The 24,842-nt window shown below is 33.0% G+C and overlaps 1 protein-coding gene across 2 annotated transcripts in view; it reads right to left on the minus strand.

Moving 5' to 3' along the window:
• The window catches only part of LOC106713237 (Ig-like and fibronectin type-III domain-containing protein 2), a 75,154-nt gene extending 57,011 nt beyond the window's left edge, over positions 1 to 18,143 (minus strand). For both annotated transcript variants that reach the window (XM_045681329.1, XM_045681328.1), the window contains exon 1: positions 17,808 to 18,143. The gene's annotated coding sequence lies outside the window, so the exon portion shown is untranslated. The remainder of the gene's footprint in view (positions 1 to 17,807) is intronic.
• Between the last annotated feature and the right edge of the window lie 6,699 nt (positions 18,144 to 24,842).

Consider the following 24,842-nt stretch of genomic DNA (forward strand, 5'->3'; position numbering starts at 1 on the left):
AAAAAATAGAAAACGGGGTAAAAACTATCCTATGTCCTTTTCCTGGTTCTAAGCTACCTGCCCACCAATTTTCAGTCAAATCAATTCAGCCGTTCTTGAGTTATAAATGGTGTAACTAACACGACTTTATTTTATATATATATATATAAGATAAAGTGTTAACCTTGTTGTGTTAACAACTATATCCATATTTCAAATAGTTTGACTGTAGGATCAAAAATTATTTTTAAATTTAAATTAATATAAAATAAAAGTAAATAAGTTAAGTTAATTTAAATTAAAATAAATTTAAGGAAGGTACAAATTAAATGAGTAATGAGAAAATAAATATTATGGTAATGAATGTATTAAATAATTTTTGAGCTTTTTTTTAATTAATATTAAATATTTAATCCTTAAAATATTTCAGAAAAAATAGGCGTAGTATGAAACTAAACATGTTTGTGCGGTTATAAAGTGAACCCCGGTCATAAATCATAATAACGGACCTCTATATTTAATTTATTACAGTTAGCAGAGTTCATTTTACAAAATAATGTGAAAATAATGTTTAGTCACATCTCTATAAAGTGTAGGGATGAATTTATCGTTAAAATACATTTATTATCATTAGGTTATCGACTTCCGGGTCGATTTATATCACACAAGACTGTTTATTTGACAATTCTATGGTAAATTGTACGATATATTGTTATCTAATTGTCGCCCACGACTCCGTCTGCGCGGAATTAAAAAAAACATAATAAGTAGCCTATGTGTTTTTCCAGACTATGTTCTTCATCTCTGCCAAATTTCATCAAGATCCGTTGAGCCGTTCTGGAGATACCTTCAAACAAACATCCATCCATCTAAACATTCGCATTTATAAAATTAGTAAAATTGTATGTAAAACTAGAAAAAAAATCTTTTATTGTTATTGTAACTAAACATAATTGTTTAAAGCTTCTTTTTAAATTTTTACCCTTGTGTATTATATTATATTAAATTGTCTTTTTTAATTTTAATGTGCAATTTTTTTTTAAAATTTTATATCAGCCAATCGATAACAAAAACGATTCAGAAATGGACCACCCAACTGTTCCGCATATATTTATATGTATACACATCTCTCCTGAACCTATTAACCAGTTCTTATACCGGTATGGAACTCGATTTAAAACATTCAAAGACCACATACGGTATGCGCATATTGTCTATTGTCTGCAATATTTATAATAGACAATGAATAAGATATAGAGATCGTTTGTTTGTGGATAGTGGCCATATTCATAAGTTATGACAGATGATTTCTGTGCGCAAAGCTAACTAGTTTCACATGAGGACACAATAGGGAGACAGAGCAGTAGTCAATGTAATTTGAGCGCACACGCCGAGACAATACTATTTTTACAATGCCGCATTGAAGAACGTTAATTAGTCACTAAGGGTGCCTCCTAACAATTTCGCGGCAGTACCTGTGTGTTAAATAGTTGTACTGCGCTGTCTACTGCTCTGCTTGATTGTTCTACCCTCGTGTGAAACTAACATAGGAGTATGGTTTGAAGTCGAGCTGAATGTATGGCATTGTGTGGCTGATCCCTTAAACCCTTTGTAATGATGCGGTGACGACGTACTATATTAATTATTCCTTTGGGTACATACGCCCTTTAATTTACACAGACTAAAACTACGGTTTACCGTTGAAAGTTTCAGAGAGCTGTGGTTTAAAATATTAATAAAAAAAAGAAAAAAGGTAAATCAAATTAATTAAACTGCGTTCTTTAAAGATGGTAATTTATTTCATTTCGATACACTGTTTTTAAGCCATGAAGTTTCAATCAAGAGCTACTGATAGTGGTATAATTGAAAGATCTTCAACTTCATTATAAAAGCAATTTTGTATTAGCATTTTATTAGCGTCGACGTTTTCATAAGAATTTTAATAAGTAAAAAAATAAATTAATCAGAACTTACTTTGACTTATTAACTGTCGCCCGCGACTCCGTTCGCGCGGGCTTCAAAAAACATAATAAGTAGCATATGTGTCCTTGCAGACGATCTACATCTCTGCCAAATTTTACCGAGATCCTTTGAGCCGTTTTGCAGATACTTTTACACAAACATCTATCCATCCATCTAAGCATTTGCATTTATAATATCAGTAAGATTAAAATGTTGTTTTTTGTCTAAAAATTAATGTAAATATAATGTTAATCGCGTATTAATGAATTTCGTCTGAATGTAAAATAATTCAAGATAGTTGATGTTTATAAATTGCATTTTAACATATAAATATGTTTTTGTTTCGGTCTATTTATCTCATTCGTGTAAAATGTTAAATATTTTCAAACTTACGAATTATCTATTCGCTTTATTCTTTGTCTTTGATTTACGTAAAAACCTTAAAAAGTGCTTACAATCGATCATTCATAAATTTATTCGAGCCTCAAACGCCTGGCTGTGGAGATAAAGCCTGAGGGATGATCGGTCCACAGTAGTAAAGTACATGTCACTGGCAAACTAGGAATGTCGATAATTTGTAATTTACCTAGGAAAATGTAGACTCGGCAAATTGTATAGCGAACGAATTTGTTCACAAAATGACGTGTTATATTTCGACAATTTATTCAGTAGTACATCCAATGAACTAACTTTTACAAAGTGTTTATATAACACACGTAAAATTATACATCAGTTCGTTTTGATACGCATTCTGACCCTACAATTTGTCTAGGCAAATAACAAACGGTCGCATTCACAATCGTTCGGTGGCATAGACACAAATTTGTCCTACCCTCGCCCCAAGGGTGTAATTTAGTGTCGGATAATGAAGCTTGCAGAGTAGGAAATATACGAATGAAAGACGAAGTACTAACGAAAGATTTTGAAGATCAGTCAGTATTAACTTTGATTCGTCGGCTCAACGCCCAGATCTTCTGTTATTAATTTCAATAAAGTTGCAAGTATATTTTTTACTCAGCAATCTAGTAAGAGCATCGGTGGCTCAGGGGTTAAGCACTTGATTTGCAATCTGCAGGTCCAAGCTTCGAATCCCGCCATGTACCAATGTGTTTGATTTTTGACTTACATATGTACATTTATCCGACGTTCTTACGGTGAAGGAAAAACATCGTGATGCAACCTGCACATATCTGAGAAGAAATTCAATGCTATGTTTGAAGTCAACCCGCACTCGGCTGTGGTTGACAATGGCCTAGTCATTTAGGGTAGGCTCCGAGCTCCTCAGTGGAGACATATAGTAAGCTGATGATAATATACAGCCATTATATTAAGTCAGATACTAGATCTGACTTAATATAATGGCTGTATAATGACTTATATATGGCTTAATATAATCTAGTAAATTTGTACCTCTTAAATACCCATAAATTACTTTAGTTATATTAATTTTTTTCACGTAAAACGGCAGATGCGGCATTATACAGTGAAACCTGGTTAAGTGAGACATCAAGGGACCTGCAATGTTGTTTCACTTATAGAGGTATTCCACTTACCCAGTGTCTCAGATATACAGGTATAAATAAATATCTGTCTCATTTACAGAGGGTTCCATTAATAGAGGTGAGAATACAGGTTATTTCAGTTTATTTCAGTTATTTCGTTTTGACATTTTTCAAATAAACATCTGTATGATAGTAAAGCGAAACTAAAACTGAAGGTAATTGAAGCTCAAAATTTGTACTTACGTACTTGGAATTACGTGTGGAATTTGTGGGTAGAATAAGAATGAGTAAACAAACAATGTTATCTCAGTTACAGAGGTTTATGCATATAAAATTTACTCGCTGTCTCAGTTATAGAGGTAACTATGATGATAAATCGAAAGAACAAATCCCAGATATAGAGGTTTACCTCGTCCCACTAACAGAGGTAATTCAGTGCCAAAGTGTTGGGACCTCAGCATGAGTTCCAGTTATGGAGGTTTCTCACTTATCCAGGTCCCACTTAACCAAGTTTCACTGTATATTCATACAAATGTATCTGTGAAATCTCAAGGAAAGTTTGTCACATAACAACTCTAAGATTAATAAAAAAAGTTGTTTTTTCGTTAAGAACTTTACCGTAATCTGAAAACGGATCGAGAAAAGAATGACGGAGGTTGACAAGTGACAGGGTATTATTTCTCATCTAAGATGTCCGTCCGCGCCATTTTGACGTAAATATAAAATTAGACAACGAAAAAACCTAAAGACTCGAAAGTATAATTCCACCTGACAATAAATTGTAATAAGATACATTTTACATTTGCTTGGTCTAATTGATGAATATACAATGGCATAAATGACATTTTTGATACCTTTTATTTGATAACATTGTGAAAATATCATAGTTAATTATCTGATAAATACAATAAAGCGTGTATTTCTATTTATCAACTTTACCCTTATTAAAGGTCTTTAAGAATTCGAATGCGATGCCACTTGTCTTAATTACAAAGATTAAATCAATGACAACATTTATTATCAATAAACTAGTGGTTGTCCGCGATTTTGTCAGTGCAGAAAAAAAAATCTACAATATTCCCGCGTGCATCAGCTACCTTCCAGTCAAAATCGGATCAGCCGTTTCAGAGATTGCAAACGTGGCCTTGCAGACTGACATACAAAATTTAAAAACTATATGTTTTTCATTATCAGGAGTGTCAAGTGTACGAAATATGTGTTATTTTTTAATTTTTATAATATGCATAGAAGTGTCAGTGGAGTTCTACGGTTAGAAAGATGTTTATTTCAGATACATGATGTGGAAACATTTGACATCAACAGTTCGAGAGTCGTTAACTGTGTACGACACAACGACACAACTGTGTACGTTAAATGTGTGCGTGTGTGTGTACTGTGTACTTCTGTGAGTGACATTTTTTCCGATGCTAACGACTAATATTTGGTACTAAAGTTAAGTCACGTCGAAAATTTATCATCTTACTGCACCAAAATGAAGCAATTAAAGTTTTGTCTTTTCGTCCGACATCACATGACGTAATATTTACAAAACTGTGTTTAACTGCACCTGCGCCAACAAGCAACTAGCGTTCGAAACTCGAGAATTCCAGAATCAGGAATCTCGCCTATACAAATACCAGACATTACCCGACTACAATGCAAACACGATAACAGCCAGTGAAATCTATTATATACATTACATATCCAATTAGACTGGATTATCCGATTGTATTTTGATATTAATTTACTAGTACAATCGGTTGACTCGCCAAATACGATTTACGTGCTTTGATCTTGAACATAATGACCTATTAGTGTTATAGACACTAAATATATTATATGCTAGCTGTCGCTCGCGACTCCGTCCACGTGGAATTGAAAAAAAAAACTTGAGTCGTGTCAAGGGACACCCGGATGGAACGAAGTTCCTTTCGAATAATTAGTGAAGGAACCAATGTTTATTCTATGAATAAAAAACTTAAGTCTTCACAAGAAGTATATTTTATTTCTATGAATTTTCTTTATATATTGTCACGTCGTTGCCATGGTGAAGTAGCGCTCATTCGTCGTTAACATACTTACTATAGCAAAAAGTGTCGTGACAACTTTTCGTGAGAATTTTTTTCCGTCTAGCCCCCTTTCACAACGCGCGGTAAGGAACTTCCTTCCAAAAAAACGTAATAGGCCTATGTGTTCTTCCAGACTATGTTCGACATCTGTGCCAAATTTCATCAAGATCCGTTGATACGTTCCGGAGATACCTTCAAACATACATCACATTCGCATTTATAATATTAGTAAGATGTGAAAAAAGCTGCCCGATAATATGTGACTACCACCAACATACGTTGTTAGTGTTTGACAAACATTATTCCAACATTTGCCACTCTTAATACAATTTTAACAAAAATTTTATTTAAAATAATTAAAAAAGAATAAAACCGTTTAAAAGAAAATAAAAAAAACATTGCAATTTGTTAAAATAAACAAGTGTGGTTTGATTTAACTATTTATTGAACAGTTAATTAATGCACGCATTATAAAAGGTGGCGTGCGTTATGGTTGCAAATACTTATGTCCAAGAGTGACAAATTGTTGCCAGCATAGGAAAAAATTCTACTAATTTAAATGTTGCCAATACTAAATCAATATTTATGAGAATTAGATAAAAACAATTAAACAATTTATGTGAATTAATTGAACACAATTAGTATATCGATCTGCAGCTAATATGTCGACATCAATAGCTTTACTTTATCATACATAATTATGATCGGAAAATAATATTTGGACGCATAATTAATTGATTTAATTAAATCCGGTTGAGTATATCCATTAACGTAATATTGATCAACGAACCGGTAACCAATTTGTCTACTGAAAGTGTCTATTTTAGGAAGGTTGAATTCTGATTTACCATAGAAAGTTTTCTTTTTGTAATCAGTTAGTAATTACCCAAATAGTTTACTTAGCCATTACAAACATATCAACGTTTGTTTTTTATATATATAATAGCTTTTACCCGCGACTCTGTCCGCGCGGAATAAAAAATAGAAAACGGGGTAAAAATTATCCTATGTCCGTTTCCTGATTCTAACCTACTTGCTCACCAATTTTCAGTCAAATCAATTCAGCCGTTCTTGAGTTATAAATAGTGTAACTAACACGACTTTCTTTTATATATATAGATAGATATCGACGCTGGAAAGCGTAAACGCTGTAACCCCGAAAGTACGAACTACAAAAAAAACTACAAAAAAACATAACTCGATAGTTGATACGCCTACAAGCATGCGATATTTAGCAATTTTGTGTAGTTTGTGCTAACCTATAATAAAATCATTATCTTTTGATAATGGTTGAAATTATTAACGTGTGAAAAACATATTCGCGATTTCAAGGGTTACAGCGTTTATGCTTTCCAGCGTCGATATATAGATATGTAGCTAGCTATAAATCACTTTAATTCAACTTGACTTTGTAGTTGTATTCTTAAGGTGGGTATAGACTAGAGTACTTACTTGTAACAAAACAACAAGCCGCTCTATGATATGTTCTAATGTATCACACTTTCACGAACCAGACGTGCTTTGGAAACTATGCTCTTACCTATAATGTACCATTCGTAAGAACGTTACATTACATAGAAATGCTTGAGAAAATGCTCTAGTGTATATTCACCTTTAGAAGTTACTACTAAAACGTTGTAAATAATGTCGAGTTATAAATCAACTGGTACAAAATAATAATGTCATTTAAAATTGCTTTGACATTGGCTACACAATGTCGTGTAAACCGTGAATAGATTTTTCCCCCGCCTACAGATTAGTGTAGTATTAATGATAATGGAAAATGGTTGGTGTCATCACTAACGATGCCTGTAATATCTGACCTTGAACAAGGTCATCGTTTTAAGTGCTGTTTTTCATTAGACCACTGTTTTAGAGCAGGTTTCCATGGTTTTGACTGTCGGGAACAGACGACTATCTTCCTAGCACCAATTTAACAGCTTGAAGTTATAGATTTGATGGCACTTCGACGACGAGTCCGTTTTCCATTCACATTTCTATCTAACTCCTTCTCCAAATACATAGCTTTTTAATGAAATAATTATTAAAAGGCAACAATGGAATGAAGCCAGCAATTTGAATGACTTTATAATAATGATAGGTTTAATGGAATAAAAATAAAACAAAAGACAATTCATCAGACTCTGAGATTTACAAAGGGCGATATCTTCAATGTCAGTCACCGGTATAGAAATTAAATTAAAATTACGTAAGATAGAAACCGCTCCTTTTAAATATGGTGAGAGGTGGAAAGGTGACATAATTAACAAAGGGATGCCGCTTGAAATTATGAATAATAGATCCATTTGGAACACGAAAACCTATTGTGCCAGCATGTAAATTAAAAAAAAGTTTAAGAAACATTTAATCAAGTGCTTAGCTTTTTTATAGCAAAAGGTGGCGAGCAAGCGGTCATTCATATTCGCCAAAATAACGAAGTGAACGTTCGCTTCCTTATAAAAAAAAAAGTGTGAAAGGTGGACTCAAATTAGGCCTTCGGAACGCACTCCCGTCAGACGAAACGCGAAATAACTTCAACTTTACCACTGTCTTCAGTTGGCTAGTCGTAGCAAAACACAAGTCTACCAAATTCTTTTCCAAATTACTTTTATAAAATGAGCAAGTAACTAACTATTCTAAGTTAAATAAAACATCATTAAACATGGCTAAAGAGTTGAACAATAACACTAGTTTTAATTCGTCTATAGCACTAAGCACCTTGCTTGCAATTTCAGGCATTTCAACTCATCTTAATTGCTTAACGCAACCTTGAATTAAATCACCTGCATTTAGTATAAAGGCTGTAAATTGTGCTAAATTATTGCCTTGAATTATTATATAAAAAAAAATATTAGGTTCACAGGATGTACCTATTTATAGATTGCATGCAATTTATTGTAACTTCAACAATTTATTTAACACGCAATATATAAAATCAGTATGTATGTTGGTACTTCCACGATGGCAGGAGGGGGGGGGGGAGGGCAAAAAAAGGGAGTGAGTATAAGTAAAAAAAAAATTACATAATTAATCCGAATTTACCTTAATACTGGTATAACCTGTAATTTAATTTCGTAACGATTAAAGACGTAATTTTATCATTAACCTATAAAATCATCATCTTGAAAATGTATCCAGGCAATAATTAGATGGATTGTACTAAGAAACTCGTATCAATTCCTTCCTGTACATATAAAAGAAGATGCAAATCTCTTCGAACGCGAAGTATATTAACATTGCTTTATATTCAAGCGTCCGATGCTAGAATGGGGAATTAAAATAATGATATTGTATGCATAAGTAAACATTCAAATATATAAATGGACGAAAATATTAAAATTTCAAATGCATTCTATATAATTCCTTCAAGTCTGGAAGCAAATAGAATTCAATCCAGGCGATAATTCAAAATCCTTTCCTATAACCATCATAATATTTGCCGCCATTATACAAACATAATTATCGCGCGGCAAACGCGAAAAGCGCGGGAAAATTTTGAAGAGGGCGCTGCGAGTGGCGCCACGAGAAATACGACACATTTTGTATTTTCTAACAAATTGTGATGTTATAAAACCTTGTATTATTTAAACTTACTTATTACTCTGAATATAAAAATATTTGAGATATTTTTTAACAAGGAGTTAGTAGTGACTAATATGTAAAAAGTGAAAGTCATCAAACATAGTTTTTTAGTTACTTTTTCGAACGGCTGCTCGCAAATTCCTGCTTTACCAACATATCTTAGATTGCAGATCGTTATTGTATTGTCTACACCAAGCCGGCGACCCAGCGTACCACCTCTCGCGCTCTTCTCACTCTCTTCAACATTAAATTTAAAATCATTCGCGAACCACTGGTTGGGAACCATGTTCTAGACATAAATAGGTAAAATAATATCAATCTTACTATAGTAATATTATAAATGCGAATGTTTAGATGGATGGATGGATGTTTGTTTGAAGGTATCTCTGTAACGGCTCAACAGATCTTGATGAAATTTGTCACAGATGGAGAACATAGTCTGGAAGAACACATAGGCTACTTGTTACATTTCTTTAATTCCGCGCGGACAGATTCGCGGGCGACATCTAGTGTAGTATAAAGTAAATTTGAGAACAAAGCGTACAGTTTACCTTCAGCCATAGAAATTCTGTATTTTCATCGGGCTTTGTAAATTTTCTTATGTAAACTGTTACGCTGACGAAGCAAAATCGTGAATTATACATAACTCGCGAAACGATACTTATTTTAATGTAAAACCTTACGTTGAAGTTTCCCCCATTTTGATCCAAATAGATTTCGACAATTGTAGCCAGCTACATAAATAACTTGAATAACTTACACGCTTTGTTGTGACAATTACGATGGGTTTTTGAGATAAAAATCTCTGTTTAAAACATTTTGTTATCTGTTACAAAACTAATGATGGGCATAATGATAAGTTTTTGTCTCTGAAACCCACGGTAAGTTGTATTATAAATTCTTAATAAGTAGTATTATGTTTTTTTTAGTGTAAAAAACAATACTTTTTAGAGACATTCGTGTTTTCTTAATATGATATTTTCCATGACACTTTTTCATATTTAACTGTAGAGAAAATTTCCATAACTTTGTATTCAAATATTCTGAATCATAAAAGATAAAAGAATATTAATATTTATTTGTTATTGATTGCAAAAATAAAAAACAACTGAGTCAGAACTGGTCCAAGGCCAGACTAGACTGGTTAAAAGTGGATTCACATTGCCGGATCATCTGTACTCAACACATATTAGTCCAGTCATTTAAGCTAAAATTAGGTAAGAATCTCGGAATTCGAGATACCCAGCTGTAAGTCTGTAAATACTTGTATATTGACACCCTGAAAGTTGTCTCAAAACCTACATATGGTAGGGTGTAAGCAACTATTAAATTTCAAGGTCAAAGGTTATAAAAATCGGTTTTTCGCGCTTTTTTTGGAAATATCTCATTTCCTATGGGTTTTTTGCTATTTGTATTTCTTTTCAATATTGTAGAATACAAAATTCTCTACAAATTTTGTTTAAAAATTTTTTTTATACGGTGAACCGTTTTCGACATAGAGGGCGGAGAGCGCGCGGTCACAGCATCACTTCAGCCTCCGGTCGAAAACGCGCCATATAGTTGATGAACTATTAATAAATCAATTATTATAAATATATTTGTCAAATTAATTAATTACTAACAAATTTGGATGAACTAGCTGCAGCATTTGAGGAAGAAAATTGTTCGGCCCAGAAATTATTAGAGAGTGGAACTCAAACCTTATTGGCAGTCTATAATGCTCCGAAATCTGTGAAAAGTCTCGATCATCTTCGTTACATGCATTACGTCAAGTCTACAAAACTTAATAAACCTGTGCAGCTTTCAAATATTCCACCAACAAGTGCAGCTGCTCATCAACATTTCAACCGTGTATATTATCAAGTTCAAACTTGGTTAGGACATGATTTGGAACCCCAGGTATGTGGTTGGGCAATGCGACACGATTTTCTGGAGCCTATCATGACAATTTTACCACCTGCTCCAGAAGATTTGCTAAATACAATTTTCTGCAACTGCAAGAGTGGCTGTGGTTCGCGATGCGGATGCAGGAAAGCGGGCTTGCAATGCTCTTTAACTTGTGGCCAATGTAATGGGCAAGCTTGTCTCAACATTCAGAGCGACATTAACGAAGATGGAACCTTTGACCCAGAAATCATGGAAGAACTTGAGACAAATGCCGTTGAAGACGATAATGAAGACCAGTTTGAAATTTACCAGCAGCCAGAAGACGACGATGAAGAGGAAGAAGATGATTAAAATTATAAATTGTAGTTTTTGTACCCATTATTCCATTTTTTTTTACTTTCAATAAAAATTAATGTATTCAATGATATTTTTTAATGAAATGATTAATTCATAATTTATTTGTTTTTTTTTCATCATGTAAGAAGTTATTAATATTAATTAGGTTAAAATTCAAATATAATTCCTATATTTTCATTAACAATTCTGCAATTACATGGGCAGGTAAGTGTTGTTAAGAAAATTAATACTGAATAAAATGTGGATAAGTTAGGAAAAATGATAAAATATAATATAAAAGTTAATAAAAATTGACAAATATATTTATAATAATTGATTTATTGATAGTTCATCAACTATATGGCGCGTTTTCGACCGGAGGCTGAAGTGATGCTGTGACCGCGCGCTCTCCGTCCTCTATCTCGAAAACGGTTCACCGTATAAAAAAAATTTTTAAACAAAATTTGTAGAGAATTTTGTATTCTACAACATTGATAAGAAATACAAATAGCAAAAAACCCATAGGAAATGAGATATTTCCAAAAATAGCGCAAAAAACCGATTTTTGTGACTTTTGACCTTGAAATTTAATAGTTGCTTACATCCTACCATATGTAGGTTTTGAGACAACTTTTAGGGTGTCAATATACAAGTATTTACAGACTTACAGCTGGGTATCTCGAATTCCGAGGTGAACTTACTAAAATGACTGGACTATATTGCCATAACTACGAAAAGACAGAGACTACGAAATATTTTTACTAACGTAACAGTAATAACCGTCACCAAAATTTAATAATTGATTCTCGTAAACCGTAAATTATTTTCTAAGTAAATTTACTCTATAAAATATGTTTTCCGCACTCAATACAATTTAAAAAAAAATATATGTACCTATAATTTTGCCTTCAATTTAAAGTCTTGTTGCAACTAACATTTTTTTCATACAGCAATAATGCATTGGTTTAAGATATTTAAAATCAAATTATACCTAAATAAAAGGTAACTTTACAAAATTATGATATTACTCGAATTAAAAATGCATTCATTGTTAACTTTGAAATTACGTGATAGCAGATGACAGTTACAAAGCGTCTCTCCGTTACGTAAGACAGTTCTTCGTACTTTAAAAGCGTTGTTACTGGCTGCAATTAAAATAAATAAAAAGGTTTTTTATAACCTCCTTGCTTTGTATTGAATACAAAAACGAAAACAGCTATGGAAACTTTATTTTAACAATGATGATGTAGAATAATTCGTGTTCATAAATCACAAACAAGGAAATTTCCGCGTTAACCAAACAATGGGTAAGTTAAATTTTATCTTAAATATTCCTAAGATAAATCGCTAACTGTTTTTTTAATAAGTTTTGTTGATAACATTACAGAGTACGTAACTAAAGTTCAGTTACTTCCTAATTATTTTTAAATGACTTTAAAATAATGAAGCTTAGATAATCATTAGGTCACTGACTTAATGTGTGGTTTTTGGAATTTCTTATTCCCAAAAGGTAATAATAATATTTTCCAGATTGCAGTGGCTCTGGGATTAAGTACTTGACTTGTAATATGCAGATCTTGGGTTCGAATACTGACATGTTACAATGTGTTTTTAGATTCTTTATTTACATAATGTACATTTATCCGACGTTCTTACAGTGAAGGAAAACATCGTGATGCTGCCTGCACATATCTGAGAAGAAATTCAAAGAAATGTGTGAAATCAACTTAACCCGCACTTGGCCAGCGTGGTTGACTATGGCCTATCACCTCCGAGCCCCTTAATGGAGACGTATAGTGAGCTGATGATGATGATGATTGTCAAAAAGGAAAGGCTTAGGTCAAACTAAATTATGACAGTCCACTAGCGCCCTCCTATCAACGTTGTAAAGTGTCACAAGATCGTTTTCGTACTGTAGATGTCATATCATTTTTTTTTCTTAAATGCCAGTTTCTATGTAGGTGATGCATATTTTCTAAGCGCGATAGCAGCGCCTCACTCATTGGGCCAGATCCATGTTTCATAATAAGTACATAGGCTTATGTATATATGTGGCTCGACAGATTTAACGTATGTCAATCGATTCATATATCTTCCTTAAAACTTGTCTTGAATTCGTTTTATTTAAAATCAACAAAAATTTTACCAACTCTATAACAAAAAGTAAAGTACACGTTAACCGACAGTTAACCTTCACGGTGCGCCAACAACGATAATGTTCATTATTTTAAATATTAATTCCTTCGAATAATTACTGCTTTGATGATGTAAAGAAGCTATAAAGGGTTACGTAATAAGTCAATTTTAATAAGCCGCTAACACACTAGAGTGATTTCATGTCATTTTATTTGTTAAAATCTTGTATAGTATTAAAATATATTAAAAACTTCACAAGAGTAACCAATACAATTGTGTTACATTGTCCAGATAGAGAAATCAATACAGAACATTGAATTAATACATTCACATTTCCATTGAGTTTTTTAAACTTATTTTTCTTTAATTTCCGCTGACTGAGAAAAAAGTTTTTAATAAACACTATAAACGTGTATAAAATATGTTTATTTTCCTCATTAATTAATGTACTGTAGTTCCTTGCTCTCTGACTACCTATCTGGGTTACAGGCGTGATTATTTTGTTGTTAGTTAATAAAAAATAACCTCATTTAAAATGAAGTCTCGTCATCTTCATTGGATAACAAAGATTTTCATTTCGTTGTATAATTTGAGTGAAATAATCTCCGAAATTAACATAGCATCTCCGCACCACAAGGAGCTATGAATTATTCAAAAGAAATGCATAATGCACCAATGTGACTACGAATTACTTAAATAATACAATCATCTGAAAATGCAACGAACTTGTGTCCCTTTGGAACAACGCTTAGTAAATACTGTTAGTTGAAAAAATACCTACTTCTTTCTGCTAAGATTATTTAATTCTTGAGAATTTAACACTAATAATTGATTTAGTGTTTAATAAGTAAGGTTTGAGGACTAGAAGTAGCAATGCAAAATAAAAAATACACATTCCAACTTGACTTTTGAGTTAGAATGTTTGTTGCACTATAGTCAGTCCTCACCTTAACTCAAAACGAACTGTTTCAATGTCATATTTGAATGTTCCGCACAACAAACAGCTCGGTGCCGATGAAAAAAGCCACGAGAGTGGGTTTTTGTGGTCGACTAGCGAAGGCCCTGGCGGCAATCAAAAAACCAATGCTTTTTGCGGGAAGAATCTAGCTGCCTCATTTTTTATTTCATTCGCATACTTTGAAAGTTTTTCATTTTCGGCTCTAATCTTACTTGTTTTTGACTTGTAAAAAATCATTGTTCTCAAACTTCGGGATTGTTCGTGTATTGTTTACCTTACTTTCCGCACCACTTTGTTTTTGAATACCTTAAATCTGCTATTATGGTTCTATGTTTTACTTCGTTTTTACTAAATGTATGAACCATTAAATACGAATTATCCTCTAATAATCCCCGATTATCAATTTATTTGATGTATATAAAGATCATCTTACAACTGAAGTCACATCAACAATATTCCGTTATATTCTCTATATTTGCAATTAATTTTAAAACATGTAAAATTATACAAAAAAAAAATGTGATTCTTGAAATACTTTGCATTCGTTCTCACAGCCGCGCCTCGCCAAAGTCGCGGGATTATTTTTTTACTTTGTCTCTTGCGGTACAATATTTACATACTTGACACTGATCATCCTTTATAAAGATACAGAATAAAAAAAATATTATCATACCAACAACTACGATATGTCAAAGTTTTTGTAGTTTTAATGAAAAAAAACCATTTAATTCATAATAAGCTGCATTAATCCAAATCAAAGTTGGTCTTAATTATTTCATTTGATGCTTAAGATTTGGTTTCTGTTGGAAAATATCTACAATCTGTCTTTGATTTGTCCAAAAGAAGGAACGCTTATAATTGAACCTGCCCATATACGCCATATACATTTGCAGATGCGTTGCCTACCTTTAATCGACACAGGAGGGGACGCACAAAAGAGAAATTTTACCCATACTATACGTTTCCACCTATGCCAAATAAACCACCATCACTTTCTTATAAGAAAAGAGTGCAAAGGGGGAAAGAATTCAAATTGGGCCTCCAGCACGCACATGCGTTTGTTTCGGGTAATCTCCGGAACGGCTGGACCAATCTTGACGGGACTTGGATGGGAAAGTAGCTGACGCATGCGAGCATATTATAAATTACTTTTTTAATTCTCCTTTTTTACCGCTATGTATAGACAAATAAATTATTATTATACATAAAGTAACAGCATATAGCAAGGTCAAGTTCCCGCCAAGAACAAGAAGACGTGACCGTCCTACACAAACTTAGCGGCGCTCAGTGGCAGCCGACATGAAGAGAATTGGGCTGACATGGCCCGAGACTAAACGCAGAGCCCAAGATAGAGATCTGTCGATGTACTGTGGACATCCTCTGTTTTACTTCGGGGACATAGGACATTAAGTAATTATGTAAGTATATAGCGAGTTGGTTGCAATTAACGTGTTAAAAATGTGCTTATGCATTATAAGTCAGAATGTGCTGCGATGACCCGAAATAATATGTTTAATGTTTACATACAAACAAACCAAGTACTGTCGTATTGTCCGACTTGACGGGTTCGGTAAACAGCGGTGTTCCGGGCGCGCGGCGCTGGCGCTCGCAGTCAACATCATTGTTGAACCGATGTTTATCTCTGACCCATCTTAAAATAAATGACGCAACGCCAAATGTTCAACACCTCATTGAACTCTTATATTTATTGAAACTTTATTTTAATATAATACTACTAACTGTCGCATACGTTTAATAGTCGCTAATATCTTACTAATATTATAAATGCGAATGTTTAAATCAGGGACACCGAAACTATTTTGGACAAGCGACCCCTTTTGAAAAAATGAACTGTTACCTCAGACCCCCATGGCCAAATTACCTACTTTTAAGATCAATTATTATTATTAATTCTGACTTAGGTCAATAGAAGAAGACAGAGTGAGAATTAGCAATGCTTTAAGTCCGATATCGACCCCATGGAGAATCTCTGGTTTAGATGGATTGAAATTTGTTTTAAGGTATCTTTAAAACGGCTTAATGGATTCCAATGTAATTTGGCATATATGTATAGTATAGTTTTGAAGAACACATAGGCTACTAATTAAATTATTTTTTTAAATCCGGGCGAACGGAGTCGCGGGTCTGTTAAATATTCATTTAACCAAATGTAAGTATGCTAAGTGTTGTTACAATTCCAAAAAAGCTCTCCTATTAAGCAGTTTAATTTAATATTCTTTCCCTTATAGTCTACACTAGTTTTTTTTTTGTTGTCTTCGGTAGTTCCCATTCGCTCTACCACTGTCCTAGTTTAGTTTAATACCCAGGTTCATATACGACGAATTGTTAGGTTTATGAAAAAAAATTTGCTCAAGTTATGTAGGAACTATGACGCTGTTATTTTTCAAGATATCGAAGGAACAATTAAATGCAAAACATAAAAATAAAAGCTTGTTTTACCGATCTTGCTTGTTGAAATTTTGTTACCTACTTATTTTACGTATTGAAAATAAATAATATAATAAAGTAGCTGTCGCCCGCAACTCCGTTCGCGGGGAATTAAGACAAACTTAATTAGTATCCTATGTGTTCTTCCAGACTGTGTTCTACATCTATACAAAATTTCATCGAGATCCTTGCAGCCGTCTTGGAGATACCTTGTAAAAAACATCAACCCATCCATCCATCTAAACATTCACATTTATAATATTAGTTACTTTATCAAAATCTGTAAAAACAAAACAAAAAAGAAAGCTCTAGAACCAATAGATTTTTTCCCTTAAATGCAAATAAATAAGATCCGACTGCTATACATGTTTCATGTTTACATTTTATAAATTTAATAAAAATTATAAATAGCCAGCGTCTGTTCAAATAAGCTTTAAAAGTGTTCAAGCAACTTTATTAAAGACCTTTGTCTAGTTACTTCATAACTTTAATAAAGTATCGTAAAAAGGTAAAATAACTACATAAGTATAATTTACTTTACCCTAATTATTAAGTTAAGGTAAATTTAAAGTTTATTTTTACTATATTTTGACAATAATTTTACACGCAAAAATATCTCGTTTTAAATAATTAAATAAAGGTGTTGCTAATAGTACGGGAAGTATCGAACATTACTAATTAACACTCAGCTGACTGTATCGATTTAAAAAAAATACGGAAACAATACAATTCCAACTAATGCGAACTAAAAAAAAATTAAATTGTCGATGGAACAATGCAGTTCACAGCCTTAAGTAACGCGATCAGAAAGCATAACTGACAAATTTATTGGAACATTACCTTTGCTAATAAAAGAGTTTCCCTTTCCTTTTACTTAGGCCTACACATTATCTAAAAGACAATAAATAATAATAACATAGAATATAAATGAAACATAGAAATAAATACCTTTTTGGTCGGACAGAATAAAAATCCTGGCACAGTGCACAGACGAAATTAAAAAAAAAATGAAATCACTCAATATTTGAATTTCGAATCCGAATCACACACGACGTGTTATTATAGAATCGGCCGTGGCGGAGTACGGACGCGACGCGATCTGCGCCGGTGGAGCGACGCGGAGCGACTGAGCGAGGGAGGTAGCCCACCGACCGATATCCACTTTTACATCTGCGTGCAACTTGAAAACAATGAATCGTTTGTTTATACCTTGTTAATTGATACAAGGCTAGATCTGCCGATATGCCAACATCACCTGGTCACTAACTGTGAAGCCATAAGGTCGAAAGTCGCATGGAAATTATTTGACGGATTGTTTTCGTAGATGTTGTGTATAACGTGAGATGACAATATGAATTGGGTTTGTTTGCGGACGTGGCGGTGCAGCCTCGTTGCCCGGCGAAGGTCGCGAAGGTGTCAACGAGATGTGCAAGGTGTCGCTGCCGATGTCAACTGCTGGCAGCGCCACTTCCATTACTTGATCTCTATTAGGTCATAATTAACACATAAATAACTGACATAACAGTTTTTACCAATGATAAAACTGGTCAAAGTCATAGTATACAAAATGATATTCATTAATATATTTTTTGTAGTCACACAACAACATAACATAAATAAACTTTTTGAGCTTTTTAAGTGAAAAGCTCAATGCCAATTTGAACGTCAAACTAATCAGCTATTTTTGATAACCCCTCTTGTTAACCGGTGACTGTTGTATTCATTAACTTTAAAAATTTTATTTTACAACAAAAAAAATCAAACTTTTTTTTCAATCAAAACAATGTTTTGAGTCATTTCTTAAGAACAAATGTTTTAAGATATTTCTGGAGATGTTTTTGTTTTAATTTATTTATCTATATATATAAAAGAAAGTTGTGTTAGTTACACCATTTATAACTCAAGATCGGCTGAATCGATTTGACTGAAAATTGGTGGGCAGGTAGCTTAGAACCAGGAATCGGACATAGGATAATTTTTACCCCGTATTCTATTTTTTTTTTATTCCGCGCGGACGGAGTCGCGGGGAAAAGCTAGTATTCTTATATTATGATTAAACGATTATTTATTTTTATTTCGTCCATTAAACAGTTTATTAAATAAAAATTTTATACTTGTTGAGTTGAATCATTCCATATTTATTTATAATTAAAAATGTAATTAAAATAAAGCATCATCAGATAGTATTTTAAAACAATATTTTATATTTTTAATAACTTTATCTTTAAACATTAAACAATTAATTTAAGGTGTTTTTGAGCTCGTTGTTTTCGAACTAAAGATGAAAAAAAAATCTAATGATATTTTTTTTGTGATTTTATTTTGAAATGTCCCACTTTTTATAATAAAAAACAAGGTATAATCTGTACTCAATATGGGCAGACAGTCGACGATGTGGGCTCCATCTTATAAGGTTTCGTCTAGGCCGACAATCAATAGCCTTAGGAACCTAATAACTCTTGAGAGCCGACAAACTTACTTAAAAAACCGGTTTAAATAACTATTTTTAGGTCAAAGACCTGCTTAGTTTAAACTAATAAGTAAGTCGCGAACGAGATTCGGATTCTAACCTACAAATCAAACTAATATTATAAATGCGAATGTTTAATGGATGGATGGATGGATGTTTGAAAGTATCTCCAAAACGACTCAACGGATCCTGATGAAATTTGGCACAGATGTAGAGCATAGTCTGGAAGAACACATAGACAGTGCCGTCTTTAGGATCAACGAGGCTATGGGCCAAGGTACTGGCTGGGGCCTATGTAAGGGATGGAAAATCCTTAAATTTTAACTTTATCATTTTTCAGTTTACAATAACGCAATAGGCTAAATCGTAACCCCGTCTCTTAACACCCCACATATGAGAGTTCAATAAATAAATTTTTTGAATCTAAAAAACTAATACCCCACCAATTCTAATTTAAATAAAATTGAATGAAAACCATATATTATAATCTATACAAAGAACAATACTTATATTTATTCACCAAGCAACCATTTATTTTACCAAGTGTGTGATTTGATATTTTTCTTTTTATGTTATAAAATTTGTTGTTGTATATCGAAAATTTTCAGAATTGTGGGGCCCCTGCCTACCTCGGGGCCTCGGGCCAGGGCCCTGCGGGCCCTGCCTTAAAGACGGCACTGCACATAGACTACTTATTATGTTGTTATTGTAACATCCGCGCGACGAAGTCGCGGGCGACACCTAGTATTAAATAAGCCAAATGTGTACATTGTATATCGTATCATATTATATAGTAATTCATGCGTCCATTAACAAATGTTAATTTAAAAGACAACGATTTTGGACAACCCTATTTTAACTCATGTCATTTATTTTGCTTACAAGAATTAAGAAGTTGTCCGTCCAATTAGTCGACGATATTCCCCCTTTTTCCCCCCCTATATTCCCGTATTTTTCATTTCTTTCTTTAGGTCTGCATTTCTTTGATGTATCCCCACAAGCTTCAACGTTAAAACCTAAGTTATACCGTAAGTTTTGAATTAAAAAATTATAAAGATGTTAAAAAGAGCCATAATTTTCCAGTTTGATACCCTTAGAGCGGTGCTAGGTGCTAACCTTTGAGTCATAGACGCTGCTATTTAATTGCCTTTTAAAATAAATAAAATTAAGATTGCGCTCTTTGGCGATTTTTTAAATAATTTATTAAGCTTGATGGTACTAAACTATTACACCATTCGACTTGTAATAACTTTGAAAATTCAAAGTCTTTTATATAATAGAAAAGCACGTTATGTCATAAAATCTTCAGCAAAAATGTTAAGCTCTTTTAAATACCTACTTATTTATACTAGCTGTTCCCGCGACTCCGTTCATACGGATTTTTAAATAAATCTTAATAAGTAGCCTATGCGTTCCAGACTATGCTCTACCTATAACTACTATATATCTACTATAACATCCATGCATCCATCTAAACTTTCGCATTCATCATTTTTTAACTTCAAACAAATTAGTTGGAATACGACGTTTTCCTTAATTTCCTCAGAGAGTATTACAAAAGAAATGTTTTGTTTAATACTGATGGGTATTTTCCTTAATAACACTTTGTTAAGTCTCACAGTTTGATGTACAAAATAATAGCCGCTATTTGCCTTGCCTTGTACTTCCTACATTTTAAATTGTATATAAAGAAGTATTTGATGGTGGACAGTCAAAGAATTTAATTCCCCTCCCACTTAGGATCGAATATAGTACATCAAATTGAGCTAACCATAAGAGATATAATTTAGCACGTAAATGTACATAATATGCTCTAATAAGTTCTCCATTACACTTTGAACGTCAAATGACATTTTAGTTGACCTTATATTATTTTTCCTATTTTATTTATTACGTGACGTCACAAGAGACATGACAGTTCATGCAGTTTGTGATTTTGTTTTTCGATAGTTCTATCTCCTGTTAACTTTGCTATAGCAAAAGATCATCGTGATTTTAGTGAGAACATTTCAATAGCTTTTTGGTTGCTACATATCTTTGACATTAATAATAATTCTATTTTATGTTATCAAATTGTTTGGTGTGATGTCGGTCTTTGAAGTTATGTAGAAAAGAAAACGTTCCGGAAATTAAAATATTGTCTTTCGTGTCGCGCGATTCCTTTCATCCCTCCCCTCACCCCTACCTCTTGTCGTACATCTCCTCCGCTCGCGTCTCTTATTCATAAAATTTTCATATACAATTCAATATATTTTCAACGTGTCAACGCAAGTCAAAAATATCTCCACTTGACTATTCAGGTCAAATTATAAAATGAACAAACTACATCATTCGCTCACTATACGTCCCCACTAAGGGCCTAGGTCATAGTCAACTATGCTGGCTCAGTGCGAGTTGACTTCAAACATATCTTTGAATTTCTTCTCAGATATGGAAAGGTTGCATCACGATTTCCTTTACCGTAAGAACGTCGGATACATGTACATATGTGAATCGAAAATCGAAAAACACATTGGTACAAGGTGGAATTCGAACCCAGAACCCGCAGATGTTATTTGTAATCGAAATAAATAAAATGTATCCCATTTTTGATATATTAATGGTCTAGTATTTTATTTTATAATCATTAAATTTTATTTTATTGTGTTAAATTCCTAATATTATGTTATTATTATTGTTTTTAAGGATTATTTTTATGTGAATACGGAATTGTTGTTTACAACATTGTTCCAGTGTAACCGAGCTTCCAGCCAATCTAACTTTGCCAATTCGCAACAAAGTTGTTGATTCCCTACATATATTTGCATCGAAATCTGAATAAAGCGTTGATATTAAAATATATTTGAACAATCAAATGTTTAAGTTAAAAAAAAAAACAAATGAAAATTCTCATCTGTATTTTGTTGAACAGTCGCATAGTAACCAAAAAAGTAAAATTAATTTCACTTAAATTATTATCAATTTATGTACAAATCTTCAGTAACAAAGGTATCGTAATATTTTTTATGTTTGACAATTCGTTTTGATATAAAATATATACTTAACACGTTAATTGACATGAGGACGCACAGTTGATGATTAAAATCAACAATACGGTAATCTGCACTCACAAAGGTCACTTAAGTGCTAAATAACCTTCCTCAGGGACCTTTTATAACTATAAGGTTGACTGTAAACGACCGTTAGCTTGACAAAATTTTTAAAAAGAAACAAAGCCCCGTGAACCGAGAAAAGACATGCGCGCATCACGATTGAAAGCTTTTTATTAAATATAGTTAAACGTCGATATTTTTAATATTACATTTTCTTTTTGACTAGAAATAACTATTAATAGTTATTCTTTTTGAATTTCCACATTATAAATAATAGAATTTGTATAAATTGAAGAACCACCACGGCAACCACAATTGCTTTATTAGGTTGTTAAAAGTTAAAACTATACACATTTAACAATTATATCCTCGAACACTAATTTGCGATTACATTTTATTTTTAACTCTTCCCGCGCGTTTCTCTTTTACTACTCTATATTTTTACTTAATTAAAAAGGCAAAGGTCTTGGTGGCCAGTACGCCACCTCTTTGGCAGAATGTTTAATTGTGCCAAAGCTGAATGAATATAATATATGAATGAATACAAATGAATGAAGGAAGCCTGCGTAGCACTGAACTCTACTGATGCATAGACGTCAGTGCTATGCAGGCAAAGATTATAAAGTTTCATTTTATTTGATTCTTGCATTTGGACTTTGACATAATGACTTTTCTTTACTGACCAACTGAAATTCGTTTTAATTCAGTTTCGTTGTCGTCGCGTGATCGTGCGGTATAAAGCGTGGTTCCGTACACCGTGACGATTACCGATTTCACTTTACGATAGATTCATTGCCACGCCACGTCGGCGTCGCGTCGGAAGTAAACGAGATCGAAAAGAAGTCTTACGTAATTGCATTTCCATGTATGTAACGGAACAGTCCGTTACGCTGGACTGCGATTTATTGACGCGCTAAAACCTAACACTGTTTGGTGTGTTGAAAAATAAATTAAAAATGAATAGACCACCTTTGGGAATTATAGCAAAGCTATTTCATTTGCTAAAACATTTCTGCATACGATCTAGTGCAAATTAACACCATTAATAGCTAGTTCATGATAAAAAGAATATCTTCATTATGATTTGTCTTTTTAAACTCATATCAGGAGTGAGCAATGAGTCCTTTTTGCTATGAAACAAGTATATTTAAAAAAAATTACATTCAGATTGAATTAATGTATCAATAATCGTCTATATTCGCATGTCCATTATCTTTAAAATGAGACGAGTCGTGTCCTCTTGTGAGTATTGGGCATCGCGACTGTGACGGCGGCGGCGGCATCCGGAGCGGACGATTATCCAATCAGTGGCAACTTGCGGCTACACAACATCAATTCAAGACAAGTCTTCTTAAATAAATAACAAAAAAAAGTAATATCATAACTGTAAAATGAATATTTAGTTTCTTAATGAATACTGCCGCACTTATAGTCCTATATTGGTTACATAAACATGCCCTTAGTGTATTTTAATATTAATTCTACGTCTAATCGTATGTCCTCTGTCTCCAATCCGCTCGGCCTCCAGTGTCTAAATCGGTCAATAGGAAGTAGACGAGTCACGATAAGACGAGTATACGCCAAATTATAGTAATCTATATATATATATATATAAAAGTCGTGTTAGTTACACTATTTATAACTCAAGAACGGCTGAATCGATTTGACTGAAAATTGGTGGTCAGGTAGATTAGAACCAGGAAACGGACATTTTTACCCCGTTTTCTATTTTTTAATCCGCGCGGACGGAGTCGCGGGTAAAAGCTAGTATGAATTAAAATAAAGTATCTAAATGTACTTGCACAAAAATATATGAGTATCTTAACAATGATATAAAAATGAAGGTCTGGATGGATGGATGTTTGTTAGCATGTAATACAAAAACAATTGAATGGATCTAAATGAACCTCCAATAGCGCATAGACAATTAACTTAGTTCTTTTATAATTCCACGTGAATGAAATCACGGGCGACAGCTAATACATGTGATAGGTCAACATTCAAAATAAATAGGTCATCTTTATCAAGATGTGTTTCCTAGTTCACAATCCTCTCTTTCATAAAAAATACGGATGTATTTTGAATAAAAACTGTGAGCTCCAAATTCATACATCGTCAATATGATGTCCGTTTTATATTTTTCTTTTTAATTTTTGTTTGAATCCTGAACAAAAAAATATTTCGCCTTTGTCCGCGGTATATGAAATCAGGAATACAAATTTATTAAATGGAATTGAATTTTCTTTCATGCGTTTCCAAAAAAAAATCTCCATTGACTCTACGATTATTAACTTAAACTCCTAACTATCCAAGAATTCATTTTTTTTTAACTCGAATTTTTTTCCAAAAATATCCATGATAAGAGTGCTTTGTTAACTTTTAACATGAGACCTGTAGCACACAACAGTGAAAGCGAATGGA

This window comes from Papilio machaon, chromosome 15 (genome assembly GCF_912999745.1).
Source record: "Papilio machaon chromosome 15, ilPapMach1.1, whole genome shotgun sequence".
Classification (NCBI taxonomy): domain Eukaryota; kingdom Metazoa; phylum Arthropoda; class Insecta; order Lepidoptera; family Papilionidae; genus Papilio; species Papilio machaon.